Source organism: Ictidomys tridecemlineatus, chromosome 5, assembly GCF_052094955.1.
Source record: "Ictidomys tridecemlineatus isolate mIctTri1 chromosome 5, mIctTri1.hap1, whole genome shotgun sequence".
In the NCBI taxonomy this organism is placed as follows: Eukaryota; Metazoa; Chordata; class Mammalia; order Rodentia; family Sciuridae; genus Ictidomys; species Ictidomys tridecemlineatus.
The window spans coordinates 13,375,000-13,399,309 of NC_135481.1; the positions used below are offsets into that span (position 1 = coordinate 13,375,000).

At 46.4% G+C, this 24,310-nt stretch overlaps 1 long non-coding RNA gene across 1 annotated transcript in view; it reads left to right on the forward strand.

Annotated features, from left to right (window-relative positions):
* LOC120886483 (uncharacterized) overlaps positions 1–23,990 on the forward strand; it is an 83,343-nt gene extending 59,353 nt beyond the window's left edge. Inside the window, exon 3 of the long non-coding RNA XR_013438713.1 lies at positions 23,684–23,990. This is a non-coding gene — a long non-coding RNA (uncharacterized LOC120886483). The remainder of the gene's footprint in view (positions 1–23,683) is intronic.
* Positions 23,991–24,310: the final 320 nt, after the last annotated feature.

The window sequence follows — 24,310 nt, forward strand, 5'->3', positions numbered from 1 at the left end:
ATAAGTAAAAAATGAGGTAGATTTGGAAAATAAGAACTAATGTGCTTTTGAGCATTTATTATGTTCTCAGTGCTTTATATATGTGGCCTCATTTAACCCTCTCAACATTTTTATAAAGTAGGCAATGTTGTCATCCACATGTTAAAGAAGAGACAAGGTCACACAACCACAAGAAGTCAGAGCTTGTATTTGAACCAGGCAGTCATGTTCCCAAGACACTGACTTGGAAGGGAGCCACCAATAAGGATTAAATGCTAAGTAACAAAACAGCAAATTGCAGAATGATGTAGCATAGCTGCACTTTGCTTAAAATATAAGTGACTATGCCTATAATACATATTATTTATATGTGTGTTTGCATTATCATAATTACAGAAAGGTTAATTTGGTGGTGGTAACTAAGGTGCTAAGGGAACAGATTTATTTTTTTATTTCCTTCCCCCCAAAAGTGGTGATATTAAAAAATAAAACTAGCTACTCAGTTCCCTTCTGGTTTCATTTTTATTTATTTTTTATTACCAGTGCCTGCTTGACTTGAACAAAATAAAAATGGTTTCATCTGCTAACTAAAATATGCTCTTGAAAATAACAACATCCAGTTCGTGTAAGAATCCAAAACCTTGGTTTAGAAACATGGCTCAATCACTAAGTAGTAGTAGATAAATTATTTTAATGGGAATATAAATCAAGTGCAGCCACCATAGAAATCAGTGTGGAGGTTTTTTAATAAAACAAAAAATAGATATGATGTGATATATGATCCATTGATGCCACTCCTAGGTATACACCCAAAGGATTATAATCAGCATGTGTATAGAGATACATGTATGCCCTTGTTTATTATGGCACAATTCACAATAGCCAAGCTATAGGATCAGCCCAGGTGCCTGTCAATGGATGAATGCACAGAGAAAATGGTATCTATATACACAATGGAGTATTATTCAGCAATAAAAAATAATGTCATCTGCAGGAAAATGGATGGAACAGGAGATCAAAATATTAAGTGAAATAAGCCTGGCTAAGAAAGGCAAGTTGCATGTTCTCTCATTTGTGGAATTTAGAGATAAAAAAGATGACATGAAACTAGCAGGGAAGAGGAGGGGGACCAGGGGAGGGCGAAGACAGCAGAGGGGGAGGAGAAGGAAGGGCAAGGGGGCTAGATATGACCAAAATATGTTACATGCATGTACAAATATGCCATAAAGAGCTCATTATTAAAATGCACTATTAATTTTTAAAGTTTTTTAAGACTTCAAAATTTATTGAATAAGCAGTATATGGTCGCTGTAGAACATGTGATGTCACGGCTGATGGAGTGGACAGACCATCTTGCACATTCTGGAAGCAGGCGTCTCCTGTGTTGTGCATTCTACATTTACTTCTCTCTCTTTTCTCCCCAGTACCTGTTTCCGCAACACCCTTCTCCATTTCCCAAAATACAGAAAGCAGGCCTGGTCAGGGATGGGAGTCTAATACAGGTGAAATCCCCTGACCCATGCAGGTGACTGCACAGGGGCTAGTCCAGGATGGGAGCATGTCTGTTTGCTCACAGGTGGAGTCATGGGAACTCTTCTGGGGCCACTTTCCCCAGCAGGTGCTCTGCGCCGACAGGCATTCAGGGCTCTGTGGACTGTCCAGAGCAAGCTGCCAGAAGTGGGAAGCAGTTCAGCACATCAGGCTGCAGAGTCGAGAGTCCAGGCTGGCAGGCAGTGAGCAGCAGGCCACAGGGGGCCACGGCGGGCAATGGGAGCCTCCTGAAGCAGCCTGGACAGGCCTGGACCAGTGGTTCTCAGTCAGGGGTGACTTTGCTCCCGCTTTGGCAACTTCTGGAGACATTTAGCGTTGGTACAACTGAGAGGGTGCTATGATATCTAGTGGACAGAGGCCAGAGAGTCTGCTAAACACCCCACAGTGCACAGGGAAACCCCGCCACAAAGAATGATCTCAGCCCAAATCACAAGAGTGCTGGGATTTCAAAACCTGCTCAGATTAGATCCCCTGATTGACCTTGAAGCAGGAGGGGTGGGACCCAGGATCCCATTGCTGGCTGGAAGTTCCTCAGTGGCATGCTCCCATTCCACAGGTGAAGCAGATTTCTCCAAGGCCTGGCGGGGAAAGCCCACGCCGGCTCCAAGTCTGCCTGATGATTCCCAGGAGCTGGGGAGAGTTAAATTAAAACAACGATTAGCATGATACAGTGCCTGACGGGTGGCAAAGTGCTTCCTCTTGTTCTTGGGTTCAGTGTAACTGGGGTTCTGTGCACTCCCACCCCTTATTGTTGGGGGCAGGGTGGGGGGAGGAGGGCCACACCTGATTCTCATTCCCTTAGGAAATGACTTGCTTGTGTTAAAATTCTCCGAGGCCCCACCCCCGTCCCCACTTTGATCGCCCCTGAAGATTCAAACCCTGCATTTCTTATTGGAGCTGAGTGAGGAAACTTACTCTTTCTCCAAGGTCCGGGGAGACCAGGGTTGGCTAACTTGGTGGAGCTGGCTGCTGTGAGCTCAGAGGAGGGACGTGTGGGTTCTGTGGACCTTGTGGATGGAAGGTTGGAGGCGTGTGGAGGTGGACTGGATCCGGGTTAGTCACTTCTTACGTGTTGTTTCATGCTCATTTTCACGATGAACTCTTTGGAATGGGCTTTGTGATCATGTTTGTTTTCCAGAGGAGGGATTCAAGCTCAGAAGGGTTAAGTAATTGGTCCAGCTCCTGTAACTAGTAAGTTAGGAGCACTGGCACGTGACCCCAGTTTTGCCACAGTGCAAACCGGGCTCTTTGGGAGCTCGTCGGGCTCTGGGGAAGGGCACGGGGAAGGGCACGGGGCATCCTGGACCCTCAGCGAGGGAAGGGGTGTGGAATGGCGGGCCTGGGGACAAGTCAGTCCTGGGTGAGTGGGCACTGCCCCCTGGGCCTCTGAGTAGATCAGCTTCAGGCTGACGTGACGAGGAGGATTGGGATGAGGTGGGCCACTGGACAGAGCATGGCCTCTCCGGGGCCTGGAGGACATAGCGGGGGAAGTGGGAGTGAGCGGGAGCAGGCCGTGGTCCCTGGATGGTGCTGAAAAGGACCTGTGGACCAGAGCAGGAGCGGAGATAGCAAGAGCATGTGGGCCCCGAGGCTGGAAATAGGATGTTTTGTTCTAAACAGCATGTGAACCCCTGGGGTTCCTCCCTCCGTCAGTGGAATGGCTTCTGTGGCTCTTTTGAGTGGATTTGAAAAGGTGCTGGATTTCTGCCTCCCTGGGCCCCTTGGTCCAGTTCCTCTGTGGGGCAGCACTAGGAACAGGCCCTGGGTACCAAAGTGGACCCTGGAGGGAGGCAGTGGTCAGGAAGGAGGAGGGTGGTATCCATGAGCATCTCTGTCTCTACGAGCCCTGGTCCTGGCCAGGCAGGAGAGCCTGCTGGGGGAGCGTCTGAAGGAGGAATCGCCTTCCTGTGGGATCCTGAGGTAAGCCTTCCTTGGAAGGACTGGAAGTGAAGACGAGGGCGCTCTCCTGTTATTATTCCCATCAAAACTGAAGCCCGGGGAGGGCAACAGCGCCGGCCAGCAGTGAGGCCAGAACTCAACCCTCAAGCCCTCTGGCTCCAGGGCCCAAGTTCTCACCGGCCACCCAGAGACGGGTGGAGGGGCTCCTGTTAATAGCGGCCAGCGCCGGATGGAAGACCTTTGGAAGGTGGACCTGGCAGTTTTGATTGGCTGGTGAGGACCCCGCTGGGAGGAAGGCGGAACAGCTACCCAAGGCGAGCCTCTGAGGAAGTCGCATCTGGGGGCACACGTTTTGACATCACTTCCCAACAGCCCTCTCTGACTTTGAATTCTGTGATCCTTGTCTGCACAGAGTGCTCCCCTGTGTCCTGCATTTGTTTACGCTTTGCTCCGGAGTCTTCTGGTGGTTTGCTCTGGGTAAGTGTTTTCTCACAGAGCAGAGCTGATTGAAATTCACCGAGCTGCTCACTCCCAGTCCTCGGAACTCAACTTGTCTCCTCTGATGCAGTCATTGCAGGCGACATCTGTCTGAGCTAGACTTCTTCACAAAGAGCACCCCGCTCGCTCGCTCTGAAGAGGAGAGGGAGGAAGTGGTTCAAAAGGGATTCAGCAGTCTCGGGAGGCTTGGCTGTGCTATCTGGCTGTGTGTCTGCCACATCTGGGAAATAACAAAGAAAAACCTTTGGGTCCAATGTTTGGGGGACTCATTTCATAGAGTTTAAAACTGTGGAGTCAACTTCTGCTGTTGCATTTGATGTCTCTGTGTGGCAGCTCAGACCCTGCGTGCTGGCCGCCTCCGCTCCCTCCTCATCCCCTAGCCATGCCTGCCCGTCTTGGATGAGGGGTCGGAACAGGCTGACCAGGAGCTGGAGCCTGGAATGTGTCAACTTTTAGCAATGACTTTTGGCAAACTCAGGATGGAACAGGGACAGAAGTAGAGGAGTGCGTGTGTATGTGTGTGAGATGTGTGTGGGCATGTGTGTATACATGCAGACTGTGTCAGAGGGGACCTGGGGAAGCAGCAGGAGGAGGTGGCTAATCATGGAGCAGGGGGTAGACAGTAGATCCAGCCTGAAAAACAAGGTTTAAAGTCATGGGATGAAACTGCAGGCACAGGCTTGTGGGGCCACCAGGAGTAAGGCTGGACATAGAAGGCTCAATGCAGAGGTGGCTGGCCAAGGACCAACTAGTGCCTGTGGCTTGGCTACTAAATTCCTTCAGCTAGAGTCTTGTCTCTCTCTCCCTCTCCCTGACTCTGTGTCTCACCATCTCTCACCATCTCTCCCTTCTCTTTTCTGTCTCTGTGTTAGTTGCTCCTGCTCTCACATGAACATATGGGTGCATGCATGCTCTTTATCTTCTGAAGCAGGAAAGCTACCAGTGGCCCACAGACTCACCAGAGAGGAATAACTAGTCCTTCGAAAGGATAGGGACAAAAGCCAGAACCACAGACAAAAGCATGTCCCAGAGCCGTGCATGAGGACTCTGTTGCTGGCACCATGCTGGAGCCTGGTCACTGCCCAATGGCCCTGCTGCTGTGCAGCTGCTGGGTGCTCATAGCTGCTGACACCAGAATCAAGAAGCTTTTCAAAGACCTGGTGTGCCTCTGCTGGGAGACTTACAGGTAATGCAAGCCCCCAAAGAACCCTGCTGATAGGTGGAGCCAGCCTTGAGATTCCGGCTTATCATTGAAAATGGAAGAGTCAGCACTTGTGACACTCAGTGGCAGTGCTTGCGCTAGTTGGGCATACACTGTACACCAGCAATTTCCAACTTTCTTTGTACCCTGGGACACCAGAGCTCCCGTCCCTAACTACCCATACAGATTGCAGGGGAATCGCCAACCTCTAGGAAGATGGGCAGATTCTTGGGACATCGCCTTTTCTTGGTACTTCCAGAGGTGCAGAGTCTCCTGAGAGGTAGATTGTCCAAGCAGCCCTGGAATAGGAGGGAGGAGAAGGAAAATCAAGAACAAGATAATGTGGAAAATAGAGATATTGGAATCTTCTGGCTGTATATTCCTTTTTTTTTAATTAAAAAAAATTGTTGGTTTATTCTGGGATATAGAATTTTTTTTTTCTTTTTTAAAGCCGAGACCTAGGCCTCTAGGAGCAAGCTCCTTCCATGGTCCTCTCTGGTGGACAGCAGTGGTGGTGAAGGGGCCATACTGAACCGAGAGGGTCCAGCCTCTGCCTGTGGGCAGGCACTTGTATTGCTGCTGGAGTCAACTAGGGCTTGCTCCGGGAGAGAAAGCTTCCAGAACTTTGGAAGGGAATGTCTCCTGGTTCCAGCTCATTCTAGAAGCAATGCATAGGCTGACCCTGGAAGGACACTGCGGGTGACCTCTGTGTTCCCATCAGTTCCCAGGCGATGATAGAGAGGCCAGCAGTGTTTAGCCTCATGGAAACCATAGGAAGTGCAGCTCTTGGAATCAGTGGACCTTGTACCAGAGAACCAGCCCTGGCCCTGCCAGATTGAGACTATGGGGCCACTGGGACTGGGGCTCAAGGAAGAGAAACATGACACTCAGGGTCCTGCATGGCTACAGAGAACTTGCTGGGCCTGGTGTGGGTTGAGAAGGAAGATGCTTCGAGAATTTCTGAATGGGTGGGAGCTTCTCTCTCTCTCTCTCTCTCTCTCTCTCTCTCTCTCTCTCTCTCTCTCTGTGTGTGTGTGTGGTGGTCGGGCCATGCAGAGGCTGGCCCTGATGCTCACTTCCCCCTCCCCTTCCTAGGGAGAGGGGCTATTTCTTTGGGGGGCCTCAGGGAGCTTTGGCATATCATAGAGAACACGTTTGCACAGAACAAAGCAAAACGCTGGGAAGTTTTTTTCCTGTCTCTGTCTCTTAGAAAATTACCTGCCCTTTCATCTGCTTCTCACGTTCATCAACTGTCCTTGTCACGGTCCCTTTTCATCTCCTGGCATTTCAGTCCTAGTTCATTCTCTTTTGTCTGTCTGTCCAGCTGGTCTGTTTTTGTCTCGGCAGGGCCTGGCAGTCCTGCTCTGTCTGTCCCTCCCTCTGCCTTGGCCGGGATCTCCCTCAGTCTGTCACTTTCCTCTCTTCCTCCTGGCTCACACTGAGCAGAGTGGCTGTCAGGGCCGTCCCCTGAGAGAGCCAGATCCCAGAGAAAAAGTGTTTGAACTGATGAATGGTTTGGCTTCCTGTCTGCTTTTTCATCCAGCGTGGTTTTGAACATCCCTTGCAGCTAGAAGACATCTGGGGACTGGGGGGGACGCACTCTGGGCCCCAGCCTCCGAACCTCATACCTGCACACCTTCTCGTGACTTGGAGTGATCCTGTCATTCTGTCTTACAAATTGGGATTGCTCCCTGCGTGTGGGCTTTGGTGACAGCCACCAGATGGCAGGGACTGGTTTTTATAGTAACTCATTAACCTCTTGCCATCCTACAATTAAGAAAGCATTTAATTGCCTTTCTCAAGCTATCCTATGAGTGATGTGGGCAGCTCGCTTGCATTATGGGAGCCAATTTGCAGCTAGAGCCTGAGAGAGTGGGGACAGTGGGCTGTGGCAGGCCCAGAGGCAGGGAACACCCTGGTATCCTAGATTGCCTTGTGAGGCCTTTTGGGAAGGGATTACAAGCCTCAGAACCTTCCTCACCCCAGTGGTTTCCTTCTAGTTCAAGAAAATTCAGTAGATTAATTAATCACCTTAGAGATTGTCTAAGTGTTCCCTCTTGCGCACGTGCGCTCGCTCTCTCTCTCTCTCTCTCTCTCTCCCTCTCTCTCCCCCCCCCTCTCTCTCTCATTTATCTATTGAAGAAACAAAAATCAGATAGGTTAAGGGACTTGCCCAAGGTCACACAGCCAATTAGTGGCAAAACTCAGGCTGCAGACTCTGTTCTCTGCCATGCCCTGGCTAACCCTTGCTTTGCCAGCTCCAGAGGAGGCTGTGTTTCTGGAGTGCTCTGGAACATTGTTCACATACCTGCAATGCCTGTTGGTATATGATTCCCAGGAGCAGTTTACTCAGGAAGCATTCCAGACACTCTGTGGATGGATCAAGCAGCTCAAGGGGCAGGACTCCCCTCACCACCACCCCACCCAGCAAGGCCTCAGCGATGTCCAAACTCTGCCTCACTATGGCATTGGGAGTCACTGAGCACACTGCCCTGTGACTTTGGGCACTCCAGCCCACAGAAGAGTTCCCACCAGCTTGGCTTAGGTGCCACCTCCACCATGCCATGCTTGGTGCCAAGCCCCATACCAGCTGATCAGTGAGAATGTAGCCCTCAGCTCCAGCCTTCCTTCCAGCTCATAGCAGAGGCCCAGTGGGGCTGTCAAAGTCAGTCAACCACAGGTTCCTCATCCTTTCCCTTTCTCTGGCCTCTGCCTCCACAGGACACGTCTCTGATCATCTGTCACTGCCATGCTCTATGAACAACTTCCATCATTCCCAGGGGGTGAACATGGGCAAGCACTGCTAGTTCTTTTAAACATGCTTCATTGTGCTACATATGCCATGTGCACTTGAAAAGATCGTGGGCTCTGTGAGTGTTGGGCAGCATGTTCTGTAAGGCCATGTTGATTGATTGTGCTGTTCAATATAGTTTGACTCATGTTCTTACACTTATGATATCAATTATTGAGAGAGAAATGTTTTATTCTCCAAATGTAAGTGTGGGTTTGGCTACATCTCCATTCAATTCTTCTCAAGGGATTTTGGAGCTCTGTTGTTAGGTGCATATATATTTAGAATAGTTTTTTCTTCATGGGATATGATCCGTATCATTAGGTCATTCTTCTCTGTGTCTCAGAAAATATTCTTTGTTCTAGTTGCTACTTTGCCTGGTATTATTATAGGCAATATGATTTCCTTTAAACTACTTTTTACATGATGCCACTTTCCCCTATTTTTCTACTTTTAGCATATTTGCATTTTTATGTTTAAAGTGGATTTCTTATAGATGATAATAGTTGAGCTCCCACTTTTTAAAACCCAATCTGACAACCACTGCCTTTTATTTGGAATGTTTAGATCATTTACATGTAATATAATTTTCCATATGGCTGGTATGGTTTTAAAATCTTAGATATTGCTATTTCTTTTCTATTCTATCAGCTCTTTGTTGATTTTTCTTTTTCTCTTTTCCCTTCCTTTTCCACATACTTTGAGTAAATTGAATTTTTTTTTACAATTTCATTTTATCTCTACTACTAGCTTACTAGCTATATTGATTTTGTTTTTTATTTTTTAGTGGTTGACCAGATTTAAAATGTATTTCTTTTCATTCATTATGCTCCACTTTCAAATAAGAATTTATGCAAATATTTTTTCTATTCCCTCACTCTCATCCTTTGCATTATTATGTCTTACATTTAGTTTCATATATATTACAAATAAACCCTGTACTACACTGTTATTATTTTGCTTTACACAAAAAATTCTATTTTCAGAAATTTTATTTGGAAAAAAATTGTAGACTTTCAGAAAAGTTGCAAAAAGAATACAGTAAATTCAGCTACAATTTTTATTCAGATTTCCCTAATGTCAACTTATATAACCATAGTCCAGTGATCAAAACCAGGAATTTAACATTGGTACAAAATTATTAACTAAATTATAGATTTTATTCAAATGCCATTAGATCCCCCCCCCGCCATGTTCTTTTTTTGTTTCAAAATCCTACAACATTGGGCTGGGGATGTGGCTCAAGTGGTAGCGCGCTCGCCTGGCATGCGTGCGGCCCGGGTTCCATCCTCAGCACCACATACCAACAAAGATGTTGTGTCTGCCGAGAACTAAGAAATAAATATTAAAAATTCTCTCTCTCTCTCTCTATCCTCTCTCACTCTCTCTTTAAAAAAAAAAATCCTACAACATTGATTATGTTCCTATAGTGTTTCTTACCTGTAGCAATTATTTCCTTCCTTCCTTGTCTTTTGTGACTTTAATGTTTTAATAAATAGTAGTCAATTGTTTTTGAGAATGCCTCTCAGTTTGGGTTTGTCTCATATTTTCTCATAATTAGTTTGCATAAGAATACCACAGGTTTGATATTGTGCTAGTTCTTGTGCATTATACTAATGGGTACATAATATCAAAATGCTTCATTACTGGTGATACTAACTTTAATCCTAGGTTAAAGTGATCTTTGTAGAATTTCTCCACTGTAAAGTTATTATTTCCCTCTTTTTGCAATTGATAATATCTTTGAGGAAATACATGGAGAATATACTAATATCCTGTTTATCCTCAAACTTTCACCTACCAATTTTAGTATCCATCAATAGATTGTGTTTTCAACAATTATCATGATGGTGTTTCTCCAAATGTGAATTTGTTATTCTTCATACTTTCTACATTTGTTAACCAGAATTATTCTGCATATATTTCTTCTGTAGACCAGTACGGACTACTGGGTATTATTTTTATTCTAAGGGTTGTAATCCACTACCATCTTTATTTATCTTGTTGTCCAAACTGCTCCAGCTTTGAGCATTGGGAATTCCATCTGGTTGTCTCCTGTATTTTTTTTTTTTTTTTTTAGGTGCTGGGGATCAAACATAGGTCCACATTTATGATAGGAAAGTGCTCACCACTGAGTTACACCTGCAGTCCTCCTATCCTTTTTGATATGCTCTGATTCCTTTTTGAGCACTTCCTTCTTTTATGGCATCCCAAGCTGTTCCAGCCTCTTCTTATATTTTCCCTGCTACCTCCTAGGATCAATCACTTCTCCACGGAGCCCTGGTTTCTTTGACTGGAGAATGGCACTCAGAATCTAAGACTGAGGTGCTGGCTGAGCTCATCGTTAACTGGTGGCGTGGAGAAGGGCTCCCTGTCCTGTGCTTTGCTTGGATTATTTTCCATGTTTTGGTGATTATTTGAATTACACTTAGGCCTCTTTCTTGGAGGTGAAGTGGCAGCATAGGAGATCACATGCTAGCATTTAATGATTTTTTTTTAAAGAGAGAGTGAGAGAGGAGAGAGAGAGAGAGAGAGAGAGAGAGAGAGAGAGAGAGAGAGAGAGAGAGAGAGAGAATTTTTTAATATTTATTTTTTTTTAGTTTTCGGCAGACACAACATCTTTGTTGGTATGTGGTGCTGAGGATCGAACCCGGGCCGCACGCATGCCAGGCGAGCGCGCTACCGCTTGAGCCACATCCCCAGCCCATTTAATGATTTTTTATCTTTTCATATAGTTATTTTATAGTCTAAACATTCTCTGTTTTCAAGCTAAGCTGTTGGTTTAGTTTTATGTAAAATCTACTCTTTTGTCATTTTTTTTTTTTTTTTGGTTTGGGGAAGACATTTTGGGAGATATTTGGCTTAATTCTTTCCATCATTTTCCTTTTGCCTAAGTAACTTCCTTTAATATTATTTGAGCCCTGGTGAGATTGTATTAAAGTTCTTTATTTCTGCTTATCTAACAAAGTCTTTATTTACCTTCACTTTTTTGTGTGTGGGGGGATTATTGGAGATTGAACTCAGGGGCACACAGCCACTGAGCCACATCCCCAGCCCTATTTTGTATTTTATATAGAAACAGGGTCTCACTGAGTTGCTTAGTGCCTCACTTTTGATGAGGCTGGCTTTGAACTCATGATCCTCCTGCCTCAGCCTCCTGAGCTGCTGGGATTACAGGCATGTGCCACTGCTTTCACTTTTGGAAAACATTTTTGCTGGGTATAGAATTTTATTTATTTTTTGTTGTTTTCTTTTCGTTCTTTAAAGATGTTGCTCTATTGTCTTTTGGCTTGCCTGATTTTTGATGAGGGTTCTATTGCCACCTTTTCTTTGTTCTCCTGTACCTAATGAGACTTAAAAATTGCTTTTAAGATCTTTTTTTAATCGCTAATTTGATGGGATTTGATTATGGCATGACTTATGGTTTTATTAATGCTTCTTTTGTCTGGCGTTCATTGATATTCCTGATTATCAATAAAAGATTATAGTTCTCAAATCAAATTTCTAAAGTTTTAGACCATTATTTCCTAAGCTATTTAGGCTTTTTCTCTCTCTGTCTTCTGTCCTTATGAGACCCCAGTTACATGTATATTGGACTATTTATTGTTCCGCAGGTCACTGTGCTCTGTTCACTTCTTTTCAGTTCCTTTTTTCTTTAATTTTGCCTAGTTTTCATTACTACATTTTTGAGTTTAGTCATCTTTCCTCCTACAATGTCTAATCTGCTTGTTTCTATATGTGTGTGTGTGAGGGGGCAATGGATATGAATGGATCTGTGGGTCTGGAAGAGGGTTCCCAATCTCACTGACATAACACTCCCAGTTCCATGCCAACCCTCACACTCCCTCCTCCTCAGAGGGGACTGTTATTGACTTTTCTGAGAAGCCAACCTGGTACTGGTTACCAACTGTCCCTGACCAACTATGGGCTGGACATCCTCTGTAACCATATCAAGATGAGAATCTGGTGGGAGCTCATGGGTCACACCTGGTCCCCAAAAGACAGTTGAATAGCATACCTCCTATCCCCAAAGGAAAAAGTCCCCAACTGGGCCCCCATTACCTTCAGACCTACTCAGAAAGAACCTAATGCCAATGGAGAATGGCCACTGAGCCCAATCGGGTCAATAGGTTCACAGTCATGTGTATTTTGGTCATAGGTATGAGCACTTTAATGAGGAGACACAGTGTGAGAACTGGCTATTTCAAGCTTAACATTGTGAGCCCACCCGTGTATTTTTCATTTCAGATATTCTATTTGTCACTTCTAGAAATTCGGTTTGGTTCTCCTTTATGTCTTTGACCTTTCTCTGCATTATGCTCATGTTCTTCTGCACCTTCTTAACATAAATTAACATAAACCTAACATAAATTTTATATAATGAGATTTACCAATTTGACACGAGCACTTCACTACTTGTTAGTATGTATAAGATGGTGCAAGCATCGCTACTTTACAGTTCCAAAGCATTTTCATCACACACACAAAACTCTGCCCCAATTAGCAATCACCCCTGGTTCCCTTCTCCTCTCAGGCCCTAGAAACCACTAATCAATTTTTCATCTCTGTGGATTTGCCCATTGTGGCCATTTCAGATAAATTGAATGATTCAGCATGTGGCCTTTTGTGCCTCACATTTTTCACTTAGCATCAGGATTTCAAGGTCCATCTAGGCTATAGTGTGTGTTATACTTCATCCCTTACTGTGTCTGGATCACATTCCACTGTATAGCTGTAGCACATTTTGAGCATCTATGCATCATTTCATGGATGTTTGGTCTGTTTCCACTTTTTGGCTCTTGTGAATAGTGCCACTATGAACATTTATGGACATATTTTTGCCTGAATGTTTGGTTCTTTGGGATATAGACACAGGAGTGGGATTGCTAGTCATATGGTAAGCCTCTATTCAACATTTGAAGGAAGTGCCAACCTGTTTCCTAATGGTTGCACTATTTTAGATTCTTCTAACAATGTTTGAGTGTTCCAATTCATCCACATCCTCACCAGCACTTACCATTCTCTTTTTGATTATGGCCGGCCTAGGGGTTCGAAGTGATATCTCATTGTGGTTTTGATTTACATTTCCCTAAAGACTAATATTATTGTACATCTTAATAGTGACCATTTGTATCTGTTCCTTAGAGAAAAGTCTATCCACATCTTTAATCCAGTTTTTTTTTAATTGAATATCTTTTTAAGTGATTTGTAATTCTTTGTTTTCTGGATCCTAGACTTTTTCAGATATGTAATTTACAAATACTTTGTTTCATCATGGGAGTTTTCTTCTTACCTTTTAAATAGGATCCTTGACACAAATAAATTCTTAATTTTGAAGAAGTCCTATTTACTGATTTTTAATTTTGTTGTGCTATATGTATCACATCTAAGCAACTGTTGCCTAACTCATGGATTCCAGAAATTTACAACTTTGGATTTTATAGTTTTAGCCTTCTCAATCATTTTGAGTTAATTTTTTGTGTGTGTGGTCTAAAGCAGGTGTCCAAATTTATTCTTTTGTATGTGGACATCCAGGTGTCCCAGCACAAGGTGTGGGAATAATTATCCTTTCCTTATTTAATAGCTTTAGCATCTTGGCTGAAAAGCAGTTGACCATAGTGGTTTGGGTTTATTTCTGAATTCTCAATTCAATCCCACAGATCTTATGCCCTTCCTGAATCAGCACCACACTATCCTAATTACTGTCACTTTGTAGTAAGTTTTGAAATCAGGAAGTACACGTCCTCAGCTTTGTTTTTTTTTTCTTTTTTTTTTTAGATTAATTTGGCTATTTGGGGTTCCTTTGAATTTCCATATGAATTTTAGATCAGCTTGTCCATTTCTGCAAAAGAAGCAGTTGGAATTTTGACAGACATTCAGTTTGGAGGCCAGTTTGGGGAGTAGTGCCATTTTAGCAACATTTAACTTCTAGGTAATGAACAGAAGGGGTCTTTCTGTTTATTTAGATCTTCTATAATTTCTTTCGACAATGTTTTTGTAATTTTTGGTGTATGAGTCTTGCAATTCTTTGGTTAAAGTTGTTCCTGAATATTTTGTTCTTTGATGCTATTGCAAATAAATTGTTTTTAATTTTATCTTATATTTTTTCATTATTATATCAGTATATACTTTTTGTCTATTGATGTTGTATCCTGCAACTTTGCTGAGCTTGTTTATTAGTTCTAATAGCATTTTTGTAATTTTTTTAAGGATTTTCCTAACTGTAACATCATGTCATCAGCAAGTAGAGATACTTTTACTTCTTCCTTTATAATCTGGATGACTTTTATTTCTTGTCTAATTTTTCTGACTGGACTCCCAGTGTAATACTAAATAGAAATGGAGTGAGTAGATGTGGGTAGGAATTTTTGATGGTGTACTGGTTATTTTAGATTTTTCCTTGTTCATTGTTAGATTTTGCAAATATCAAAAGTTATGTAAATATTGTTGGACTTTGTTCTGGGGATGCCGTTAAGTTAATTGAAAACAGTTTGATCCCTTTGAAACTTGTTTTTAAGCTTTCTTTATAGGAATGCAGGGTAGCCTTTGGTCTAGGGCTAATTTGGACCCACTCTTAAGTTAACACCTTTCTGAAGATTTATCTAATGCCTGTGTGTCAGGAGATCCTTTGGGGATTACAAATCCAATGAATTTGAACATTTAAAAAATATATATGCCCTGTTGATCATTTGTATGCTTTCTTTTGAGAAATGTCTTTTTGGTTCTTTGCCCATTTTTAAATTGGGTTATTTATTTTCTTGTTATTGAGTTGTTTGAATTCCTTATATATTTTTTGTGGGTAAGAATGTGGATAAAAGGGAACTCTGGTACACTGTTGGTAGAAATGTAAATTAGCACAGCCATGTGGAGCACAGGATGGAGGTTTCTCAAAAAATTAAAAGAGAAAGACTATAGGATCCAGTAATCCCATTACTGGCTACATATCTGAAGGAAATTAAATCAGTATGTCAAAGAGATATCTGCACTTCCATGTTTATTTCAGAATTACTCACAATAGCTAATAGATAGCATCAATCTAAGTGTCTGTCAGAGAATGAATGGAGAAAGAAAATGAGGTATAGATACACAATGGAGTATTAGTAAGCCAGAAAAAGAAGAAAGTTCTGTCACTTGCAACAGTAAGGAAAAACAGAGAGGATACTATGTTAAGTGAAATAAGCTAGGCATGAAAAAAGAGTTATCACGTGATCTCATTTATATATGAAATTATAGAAAGTTGCTCTGACAGAAGTAGGGAACATAAGGGGTAAGTCACAGGCAGCTGTTTTGCTTGCTGCTGTGACTTTAAGACCTGACAAAAACAATTGTAGAGGAGGAAAAGTTTTGACTTGAGGGAATCACGGTTTCAGAGGTCTCAGTCCACAGACAGCTGCCTCCATTCCTCAGGGCTCAAGGTGAGGCAGACATCATGATGGAAGAGTGTGGCAGAGGAGAGTGGTTCACATGATGATCAGGAAGCTCAGCTCAACAACATATACCCCAAAGGCATTCCCCTAGAGACCCACCTCCTCCAGCCACACCCCCATCCACCTTCGGTTACCACTCAGTTATCCCTATCAGGGGAAAAATTTACTGATTGGGTTAAGGCTCTCATAACCCAATCATTTCTTCTTTAAACCTTGCATGTCTCGTATGTGAGCTTTTGGGGGACATCTAATACCTAAATTGACAAGTTACAAGGGCTACGAGGTGAATGGGACATGTTGGTCAAAGAACATAAAATTTCAGTGGGACAGGAGGAATAAGTTCAAGAGACCTATTGTACCCATGGGACTCTGGCTAATAATATGTTATATTCTTGAAAAATACTAAGAGAGTGCATGAAAAGTGTTCTCACCACAAAAATCATAGCTGTGTGAAGAAATACACTAATTAACTAGATTTAGTCACCCACAATGTAACATACTTCAAAGCATCATGTTGTACACAGTAAATATATGAGATTTTATCTGCCAATATAATGAAAGGCCTGTTTCTGCCCCAAGGTACAGAGAGGTCTCAGCTGCAGGTGTTGCTCCCCCGATTTCCTATAGGAGCTTGAGCTGAAGTGAAGCTGGTGTGGGCATGTCCCTCTGTCCTTCTCCTCCAGCTGGCACAGGGCCATGGGGGATGCTTGCAAGCACTTCCCCACAAAGAAAGCTGCAGCAGGGCAGTGGTGGAGGTGGGGGTGGCTGGGGCTGCCTTGGTCTTCAAGTACTCAGACATCTCCATCATGCCTGCAAAACAGGGCCACCATCCTTGTCACCCTGTACTCAGCCTGGCTTCTTGTGCTGAGCTGCTGAGAACAAGGTGCCAGAACATACCAGAGCTGGCTCAACACCCAGGGCTGCAAAGTCCCAGGGTCCTCGGCTCAAGCCCTGCTCACGTTGCAGCACTGGGCCCTCAGTGTTGTCTCTGCTGGGAGCTGGGCTCGAGGTCCTCTAGGCTTGGCCAGCTCTGGGGGTCTAGAGTGGTGGTTCCTGGCCTCCAACCTCTATTCCCACTCTTCACTGTAGGTGCAGTTAGTCATTTGTCCCCAACTCAGTCAACATGTAGCTTAGTCTTAGAAGCCAGTAAGAACGTACAGGGGCATTTCTGTGTCTCTGTGTGGTCACAGGTGGAGCCTGCTAGAAATCTGCACTGGTGGAGAGGTCTGGTGTGTTCTAGAAAATACTTTGGATAAGTGACAGACCCTATTTTAGGGAAGAAGTAGGTGGTGGCTTCTTTGCATATGCCTCAGACTACAGTGACAACACAGGTACATGTCAAAAAAGAGGCTGGGTAGAGGAGCCATCCCAAGGTGGTTCCCTCAAAGAGAGATGATTGTGTCCAGGCCTGCTCCAATGTGAAATTTGGCTTGAAGGTGGCCGAGGAGGCACTTCTGCTGCTCTGAGGATTGGGAAATGGAGAGAAGAGCAGATAAAGGAGGAAGGGAGAAGCCAATGGCACCATGTTGACAGGAACCAAGAGCCCCAGCGGGTCAGAGAGGACCCCAGAGATTAGGAAGGAAAATAGGGATTTTAAGCCGCTGGTAGTTATAAGAGACGAGAGTGGTCGCTTGTCTGGACCTCTGAGGTTTTCAGGAAGATCTATAGTAAACCTAATGTTTGCTATTTATTTGCTTATTCTGTGTTTATTTTGTGAACAGGGGGAAAGGGCTAATTTTAGTGTTCCTGGTGCTCCCCACGACTCGGTCTATGTACAGTGTTGATGGATCCCTGAAATGCAGGAACCAGTAGCAAGGAAGATGCTGGGGGTGAAAGCCTTGGGAATTCCCAGAACCTGGAATCTCATTTGTCCCTGACTCAGTCAACATGCACCTGCTAGTATCAGCAGGTCATGCAACTGGGGCCTTGAGTAATCTCCGCTGGAGGTCCTGGGCGGCTCAGTCACATCAAAGCACCCCTTTGATGGGGCTGCTCCTGGTGGATAGGGCAGGTGGAGTGCGGCCACTCAGTCTCCTGTGCACCCTCTGTGGCTTACGTGGGACTTTGAAAGCTGTGCCTTGCTTGGGGAGGCGTTGCCCCCCACCCCCAGCCATGGACAGATGGGGTTTGCAAGCTCCCCAGGACTCCGTCTGTCACGTCCTCCAGCAGCGCATCTTCTTTGGAGCTGACAGCTGGCCTGGCTGCCTCTGTGGAGTGGCAGCCTCTCTCCTGACGGAAGCCAAGTGCCTCTCAGTGCTGTCACTGTTTGGATGGATTCCTGTGGCTGTGGTGGAGGTGGCGCTAAATGGCTAATGAGACCATGGATAACTCCTGTGCTCTGCACAGAGGGACAGACCCCTCTGCACAGACTCTAGGCCTGGGAGGCCAGAGGTCCTGGCTACAGCGTGCCCGTGTGCAGGTGCCTGAGCCTTGCATGGGCTGGACAGAGTTGAGAACTGCAGGTCCCTCTTTCAGAAGCTCTGTTTACTTGTCCTCTCCCCGTGAATCCTTCAGGGAGAGAAGAAACATTCTGCCTTGTTCCCGTCACTGAATTACTCTTTCACTGAGGGAAGATCTTAGTTGGGGAACACATAACCACACATCCGCCATTCAGAGCGGCAGGGGAGAGGCAGCCTGAGTCAGGAGCCAGGCCAAGCACTGCAGAAGCATCCCGACCGGGATCCAGTCCCAGCTCCTAAGTTCACACATTCTGTGACCTTGGACAGACCCCTTAACTTCTCTCAGCTCCTGTATCCTCCTCTGTAAAAGGCTGTGGTGATGAAATCAACACACCACAAAATGCCTGGTGACTTGCACGTCCTGGCATGCATCTGTTGCAGGTCAAGTTCCTAGGCAAGCAGGCTCCTTCACTTAGGAGTGTCTTTGGGGCCAAGGGCCATGGCAGAAGAGAAGGAAGTAGTGTGCCAAAGGCGAGGTTACCTGTGAGACGGGTCCAACTACAACCTTGTCTGACCTTGTGGGAGCTCTGGAGCCAAATATCCCTGTATAATACCATGCACCGGAAGTCCCTCAGGTAACTTTCAGATTCGATGATTTGCTAGCAGGGTCAGGACTCAGTACGGAGTAGCACTGTTCGTCACAGTGAGGGGATACAAAGCAACACCAGTGAAGGCAAAAGATGCATGATGAGGAGACCAGGAAACGAGACGCAGGCTTCCAGGCGTCCTCTCCCAGGGGCATCACGCAGGACGCACTTCATTTCTCCAGCAACGCATTGCTCCGCAATTGTGAAATGTTGCAAGTGGAGAAGCTCATTACCGACTCGGGGCCTGGAGATTGGCTGGGATGGTGGGGGTAGAGCTAGTGATGCAGGCACCCTCTGCCTGCCAAGTGCCAAATTCCAGGCTCCCTGGAGAAAAGCAGGTGTTCAGCAGGCAATGTGTTGCTTGGATAGTTTGGACACAATGAGCCGCTCTTATGAGGGTCTGGTGGGAAACCTCCCAAATCTTAGTTCCCATAAGCTTGCAAGTGGGCCCTTCTGCATCAGGAGGCCACTGAGGTTTTCCCGCACATTCCCCTACCTGGTCTCCTAGGAAGGGTGGTGACTTGGAGTGTGTCTGCTCCCTCTGCCCTGAGGAATCCTGAAGGGCCACAGCTAGGCTGCCTGCCCCAGCCCTCCCTGCAAGCACTTCCTTTAAGGGGGACTCTGCCTCCAAGTGTGCCCGGCAGGCACAGACAAAGCAGCCAGCACAATAACAAGGACCCGGGCTGCTGGACATCTGGTCACTTCCCCTCATGTGGATCCTGGAGAACAGAGCCAAGAGCAAGCCGCCTAAGAGGAAAGGAAACCCCAGCATCGTTCATCTGTGAGGCATTGATAGGACACACGTGGGTCAGAGAGAGCGAGGAGGTAGAGCTGGCTGCTCAAAGGGGAGGTGAGCCAGTGCTCAGGACACGCCCTGTGTGTCAAGAGTCACCGTAGAGCGTGAAGGGCTGTGCGCTGAGACCTATTTGCTGAATCAAATTGATCCCACTGACCCCTTTCCTCTCCGTGAGCGCTTAGAGACACAGCTAGGGCTTGGTGTCTGCCTTCAGGTGCTCCCTGAGCAGGAGCAGATGAACCATAACCAAGAAAGTGGGGTCATTCAGAGAAGCGAGACAGGAAACAGGGTGGGGAGGGCCCTGGTGACCCTGTGTCCAGTAAGAGTGGGCTTGGAGTTCGCCATGAAGGCGAGGAGAGGAAACGGTTTCCAGAGATGGCCAACACAACCAACCTTCAGTAGCTTGAAGCCTATGGATCCTTGTGATCCCTGGTATCTGATCTTGAGAGGTGTTTCCTAGACCGGGGAAGTTTCTTGGGGTCATGGAATCTCAAGCTGGAAAGTATCTTAAAGGACTCCTTTGCTGAGTGTGCTTCTAAACCCAGTTGCTGGCAAGTCTCTGCTTGTGTCACTCCGATGGCAGGGTCCTCACAACCTCCTGAGACCCTGCATTTGTGGTATGGCTCAGGATGTTAGAAAAGTCTCCCTTCCTTGGGGCTGGAATCCATTTCCATGTTACTTGTATTTGCTGATCCTGATTTGATCCTTTGGATTGACCCAGAGCAATTTCAAATCTTTGTGTGTATGTGTGTGTGCGTGTGGGCTACCAGTAATGGAACCCCATAGGTGCTTTACGGTTGAGCTGTATCTCCAGCCCTTTTTATTTTAAGATAAAGTTCTTGCCAAGTTGTCCAGGTAGGCCTAGAGCTTGCAATCCTCCTGCCTCAGCCCCCCAAATAGCTAGGATTACAGGTGTGCACCACGGCACCTGATACAAGTTCAAATCTTTGTGTCGTCGTGAGAGTCTATAGGTTTCCTGGTGACTCTCTGAGCAGTTAGTTCTGGTCTTGTAAAGAGAGACAGAAGACAGAGCTTCCATACTATAGGGAGATTATAACATGAAAAGATTGAAAGGGAGACTCTGGTGCCAGACAGCCTGGGGCAGAATCTCACTTATGCCCCTTACTATGTGCCTTCAGCAGGTAAAGTATCCTCTCTGTGTCTCAAGTTCTTCATCCTTACAGATGCCTACCTATGGGGTGGTGATGGGTATTAATTGATTTAATAACTGTGAAGCACTCAGAAGTGTGGTAGCTGATAGTGAACACTCAGTCAATGCATGAACTTTTAGTTGCTACTGAAGTGGCACTTTAATTGCTGCCAGACCACAGAACACCTTTACAAAACAGAGAAGAACAGTCAGCATGGCTTGATGATGAGGCTTTTGCCTGTGAATGAAAAATGTCAACCTCATTTGCACACTTGTCTCCACTTTTCAGCTTTTATAACTTATTTATCAACCACTTGGCTGTCCCCCAAACCCTCCTGTAACAGAATCACCCTTTGCTACTTAAATAAAAACACTGAAAGTCCCCATTTGGTGAATAAAGGGAGGTCCAAGGCCAGGTGCCTTCCACCACCTGGGGGCCGGGGGGGGGGGTCCCTAGAGCAGCCCCAGCTGTAGGCTGCTGCACACCAAGCTGAGGCCATGTGGACCATGAGGCGTGGACTTGAGCTGTAGCCATGAACTTGGAATTGAGAGTCACTCATCCCTGCAGATCTTCAGCCACTGCTCCCTGGGAGATGCTTCCCAGTCCCCAGCTGCCCTCTGGGGACCCTTCTCTCCTCTCTCCCTGTTTTCTCTGCCTTCCACCCCCTCCTTGGCTACCCTCCTTGGCTGCCCCTGGAAGTTCAGGCCTCCTTTGCTGCCACCAGAAGACCAGCTTTCAGCTCTCCACACTCTCTCTTGGGGCTGGCACCTATTTCTGTAAAAATCAAAACCACCCGTGGGATCCCCAGAGGCCTGACGCGTCCTTCTTCCCTTTTCGGGGATTGGTTTTTGTTGCATACCTCCCCAACCCCCCACATCCCACTGCTAGGCCAGTAGAAGGCCCCGGGCCACCATGAACTTTCCCTGTTATTTCACATCCCTGCTTCCTTTAAAGGCAGAGGGGTGGCTGGATGTGACTTTTTAAAGCCATAGGATATCTTGTCTGCTCAGCCCAGAACTTCTCCCTCGCTTCCTTCTCCTCTGCTCTCCAAAGCCTGCCTGCTCACCCTCTAGCTGGGACCCTGCCTGCCTCTGAAGCCGCCCTGAGCACATGGCTTTGAATCTCACAGCAGGGCCCCGTTTGGCCATGACCTACCTGCCACCTGGTGTTAATATCATTCTCAAGCGACTTGAGCGACTTGTTGCCCCAATTAGAATGCCCTTTCCCAGAAGCCCCAGGAGACTTTAAGTTCACTGGAAGTTGGGGGAGCAGGGAGGGGACAGGAGGAGCCAGGAGTGAGGGAGGCCTGAACTGTTCCTGCTTTCCCCATCTGCTGGCTGTGTGGCCCTTCACCAGTTACTTCATCTCTCTGAACTCAGTTTTCCCATCCATAAAAGGGGGAAAGCTTGCCTGTATCACAGTTGCTGTGACCATCAAAAGAGGCCCAGTAATGTCATGTGCCCCACAGAGAGTCTGGCATGTAGGAGGGGTTTTATACATTTTAGGTTCCTTTTTTCCTCAAAAAAATTACAGGTTCAGAATCAATGGGGTCTGCATTAGTCACGTTTGAGTGCTCCCAGCTCTCAAAGGACACGTGTGTGTGTGTGTGTGTGTGTGTGTGCGTGCGTGCGTGCGTGCGTGTATGAGCGCATGAGCGCGTGCGCGCGCGCGCGCACACACACACACACACACACACACACACAGTCAAGAGCAGGGAGAACAGAAAACCAGCCTTGGACCATGTCGTGGGGTACTACAAACTAGAGGGGAAGTGTGTCCTGAGAAAATGAGGTGACGTGGGTGGGAATGAAAACAAGCTCAATGCAGGAGCCGCCTGCAAGACAGACAGGCCAGGCCCCTGGGGCCATGAGGGGGGGCAAGCAAGTGGCAGAAATGACAGCAGCTGTTTTTTTCCCCCCCTTTGCTGCCCAAACCCATCTGAAGATGGCTCTCAGGACTCCTTGGGGGTGTCCTCCTCCCTGAGCTGCCCACAGGGCAGGTGTTGCTCCGAAGCCCTGGGGCTTGTCCCACCCCAATTGGAGGGAGAGTCTATGCAGAGCCAACACCCGAGAAGTGACTTGCTGGGCTTGGTGAGCTGCGACACCCAGGAGCCTTCTGGAAGGGTGGACAGGCAGAGGAGTTGAGAGGGAGTCTGGGCCAGCGTGGCCTCTGTTCACCTCAGTTTCTTCATCTCTGCAAAAAGAGCATGGGGCTACATGATCACTAGGAAACCTCACTGCTCAGCCGTGCAGGCGTGTGACTGTGTGTGTGACTGTGTGTGTGTGTGTGTGTGTGTGTGTGTGTGTGTGTATGCTCATACACACACACACGTGTCCTTTGAGAGCTGGGAGCACTCAAACGTAGCTAATGCAGACTCCATTGATTCTGAACCTGTAATTTTTTTGACTTGGACTAGGCTGAAGGCTACTTTTGCATAATTCACACACAAAAAGCCTCCATACGCTCATGAATAGTGTCTGTGTGATGATGGAGGAATTATTTCTGCTACACCAGGCTGCTCTCCACAGACCCCTTTCAGGTCCCGCCTGCTCCCCTCCCACCAGGCCCCGGCTGGCCCTGGCCCCCTCTCTGGCCTGCTCTTTTGTGTTGGGGACTTGTGGATCTCCACTGTCCCACTCACTAATTGGATTCGTTCCTTTGTTCAGTCCATCAATTATGAGTATAATTTTTATAATCACATTTTAATGTTCAAGAATTGCTGCTTTTCATCACAACTAATTATTCTTTATGTGTGTGTCATCTTGAATCTTTCTGAGAATATTAATTTTTATTTTAACATTGTCTTCTGCCTCCTCTGTTGATGCTGTTCCCTTGGGTGTTAGTTCCTTTTATGAGGTCAGGGCTTATATTGCTGGTTTTCCTCAAATATTTGGAGATCCTTGGATGCCGATTCACATTTGTACTTGGGAGTCTCTGTTTGCTTCTCCTGGGACTCCTTATGTCTTGGATGGTGATTCTTCTCTGGGCTTGTTTCTTGTCAGTCCCGTTCCTGCAGCTGTCTTCCAGGAATTCCTCAAAATTCTGCGACACCCCCTCCTGCCCCTTCTCCCTTTCGTACTCCTTCAGAATCTATCATTCAGTAATTACAGGAGACCTCAGCCAGTCGGGGACTTGGCCCTACTCATTCTGCATCTCTTCAGACCTGGCACTTCTGTGTCTCTTTTTACCACCCACAAAATGAGTGCTATATTTCCCTCTTTTTTATGGATAAAGGAACTGAGGGATTCGGTGATGTCCTCGGCACGGCACGATGAATCGGGGTGGCTGAACATCTGATTCCAGGTTCCGTCTTTTTTCCTCACGCCATCTTTCTGCAATCCCAGATCCTTCGTTCTGCTCCTGCTATTCTCAAGGCCTGGTGGGAATCAGCGGTCAGCATGGCTTCGAGTGCAAAGGGACACTTGGGACTGCGCTGCTGGTGGAAGCCAGGCCTGGAGGACCGTGCTTTGAGTGGAGGCCAGACCTGACTGTGATTTGCACCTGATGCCAGAGTGGAGGTGATTCGAGTGGCCGCCTCTGCTCCCCAGGAACCCTGACTTCTGAGGGCTTACTACGTTGTCTGGCCTGGGCCACTGGTTATTGATCTTTCCCATGAAGTTGTGCTTAATAAAGTAAGTTTCTTTCTTTTTCCTTTTTTGGTACCAGGGATTGATCCCAGGGGTGCACATCCCCAGCCCTTTTTTTTGTATTTTATTTACAGGCAGGGTCTCACGGAGTTGCTAAGTCTGGCTTTGAACTTGTGATCCTCCTGCCTCAGCCTTCTGAGCCACTAAAGTCAGTTTCTCATGAAGGGAATGAAGTGCTGTGGCCAGAGGGTGGGGGTGTCGTCTGAAACCCTCTCCTGGATGCGCTGCCGCATGGAGGTGCTGCAGCTACGCTAGAGTTGGGTGCCCCAAAGGACAGAACTCCAAGTAGGAGAGAGTCAAAGTCCCTGACACAGTGGGTGGGGA